Genomic DNA, 2,672 nt, shown 5'->3' on the forward strand with positions numbered 1-2,672 from the left:
AGATGAGAAACGAGAGAAGAGAGAGAGGAGGAGAAAGAGAGAGAAGAGAGAGATGAGAGACGAGATAAAGAGAGCATGAGAGAGAGAAAGAGAGGAGGAGAGGAGAAGAAGTGAGAGATGAGAGAGGAAGCAAGGAAAGAGAGAGAGAGAGAAGAGGAAGAGAGAGAAAGAGCAGGAGAGAACAGAGATGAGAAAGAGACGACGAGAGACTGAGAAAGAAGTAAGAGGAGAAGAAAGAGAGAGATGAAAGAGATGAGAGAAGAGGAGAGAAAGAGAGAGGAGAGAAAGCATGAGAGACGAAGAAGAGAGGAGAAGAGAGAGGAGAGAGAAGCCGAGGACGAGAGAGGAAGAGGAGAGAGAGAGAGAGAGAGAAGACAGGAGAGAGAAAAGAGCGAGAGAGAGAAAGAAAGAGAGAGAACTAGAAGAGAAAAAAGAAGAATTAGAGAGAGAATAGAGAAAGAGGAGAGAAATGAGAGAGAGAAAAGAGGAGAGAGAAAAAGAGAGAGAGAGAAAGACGGTGAAACGAGGCGAAAAGAGAAGAAAGAAAGAGAAAGAGAAAGATAAGAGAAAGAGACGGGAAGAGAAGATAGAAGAAGAGAAGAGATGTAAGAGAGAGAGAGAGAGAGAGAGAGAGAGAGAGAGAGAAAGAGAGAGAGAGGTAAGAGGTGGTGGATGAGAGACAGTGAGAATGTGAGAAAGAGGAAGTAGGCTAGGTGTAGACGTGTATGATTCTATACCTTAAATCCATTGTCTCCATCTTTGCCAGGTTTTCCCTGAAATCCAATACACAGAAATTCAGTTCTACCAGGAAAGCAAATCATGTTTAAGTTTTTCTTCAATAAAAGCAAATGTAATGAAATTGAAGTGATCATCGTCACTCACCCTTGGTCCTGGTGGACCTTGTTCACCCTTGACCCCATTTAGATGTGGAATGCAAAAACCCTGCAAACAAAAATGACATCAATGTTACTTATAGTGGCCATCAAAACACAAGTCAGTTCAGTATTGGTTTGCTGCACTGTAATGTCATTGCATGTAGATGAATGTTAGACTTGAAAATAAGTAAAACACTGACTTTCTCTCCTCTGTCTCCTGTATCTCCTCTCTGACCCTGTAGGACAGACACAAACACCTTCAGTAAGGAGGTAGGCCTACTTTCCTTTCATCCATCCATTCATTTATCCATCCATCCATCCACCCATCCATTGATAATCATAGATTTGTTAACACAGTGAGATTGAGGACATTCGTCAGTGGCCTATGCTCCATGAAGGAGTCAAGGGCTTAGGTCAAAGTAGGTCATCATTGTCTATTTTTGTATTTTTGTCATTGATTATGAGGAGCTGGGTACCGGTGGTCCTGGGAGGTAATGCAAAACAGCATTTCCTCCCGCTTCCTGTGATGGAGGTCCGGGGGGGCCAGGGGGGCCAGGTGGGCCACGGAACCCTGGTTGACCCTATCAGGAGAGGAAAATACCAGGGGTACGGATCAGAAACAAGAACAAAGAAAACTGTATAGGGCTTTGTTGTGGAAGAAGAAGAGGTGAAGGGAGATGGGGACCAAATCTGTCCCTCAAAGGTGAAGGGAGATGGGGACCAAATCTGTCCCTCAAAGGTGAAGGAAGGAAGTTATAAATGTTACTAATGGTTTATTTTCTATATATTGCTGCTTATAAACCCTTTATAAAGCTGTTATGAACACGAAAGTGTGCATGTCTCACCTTGTCTCCCTTCTCACTCTGGAAAGACAGCCTGTCACCCTGAGAGAGAAAACAAACGTAATTTCTGAGAGACATATGATTGGACATCACTATTGAGATGTTACAACTAGGAAAGATCTGATTGGACATCAGTATTGAGACATCACAACTAGGAGAGATCTGATTGGACATCACTACTGAGATGTCACGACTGAGAGTAATCTGATTGGATGAACAACAACATCGAATGTGGGTAATGTTAGGCTATTATCGGCAGATCATTGACCAGCTTACCTTTTCTCCTTTGGGGCCAGGTGGGCCAGGGAAACCCTAAAGGGAGGGAAGAATACAGTCAGTCAGTGTTCAAAGACCTAGAAAAATCCAAATCAAACACAGCCATGCTAATATGATGCTAATGCTAACATTCATAGCCATAGGGTATCATTTGAGAACCAGTCTAAGCTATAGTGTAAGTGATCTTGTGTTAATCTGGTCACTCACTCGGGGTCCATCTGATCCCTGGTTTCCTGGTGGGCCTTCAGGCCCTGAGGGGCCATTGGGACCCTGTGGGAAAGATAAGAGGAATATTGTGTATGTCACGAATATTCTGTTGTCACTCAGTCACGAACACACACATACACACACACACATACAAACATACACACACACACACACGTGCATACACACCAGTAAACCAGGTGTTCCAGGGAATCCTTTATCTCCTTTCAGTGGGATGACTCCAATAACACCACCTGCATCTCCCTGGGAGTTAGACAACCAGATAGACAGACAGAGAGAGAGAAAGAGAGAGAAAGAGAGAGAGAAAAAGAGACAGACAGAGAGAGAAAGAGACAGAAAGAGAGAGAAAGAGACAGACAGAAAGAGAAAGAGACAGACAGATAGAAAGTGAAAGAGACAGACAGACAGAGAGAGAAAGAGACAGACAGACAGACAGACAGACAGACAGACAGAC

The 2,672-nt window shown here is 43.7% G+C and overlaps 1 pseudogene; it reads right to left on the reverse strand.

Annotated features, from left to right (window-relative positions):
- LOC111971651 (collagen alpha-1(IV) chain-like) overlaps positions 1–2,672 on the reverse strand; it is a 27,768-nt pseudogene that overhangs the window by 23,343 nt on the left and 1,753 nt on the right.

The sequence above is a fragment of the Salvelinus sp. IW2-2015 genome, linkage group LG2, assembly GCF_002910315.2.
Source record: "Salvelinus sp. IW2-2015 linkage group LG2, ASM291031v2, whole genome shotgun sequence".
Classification (NCBI taxonomy): domain Eukaryota; kingdom Metazoa; phylum Chordata; class Actinopteri; order Salmoniformes; family Salmonidae; genus Salvelinus; species Salvelinus sp. IW2-2015.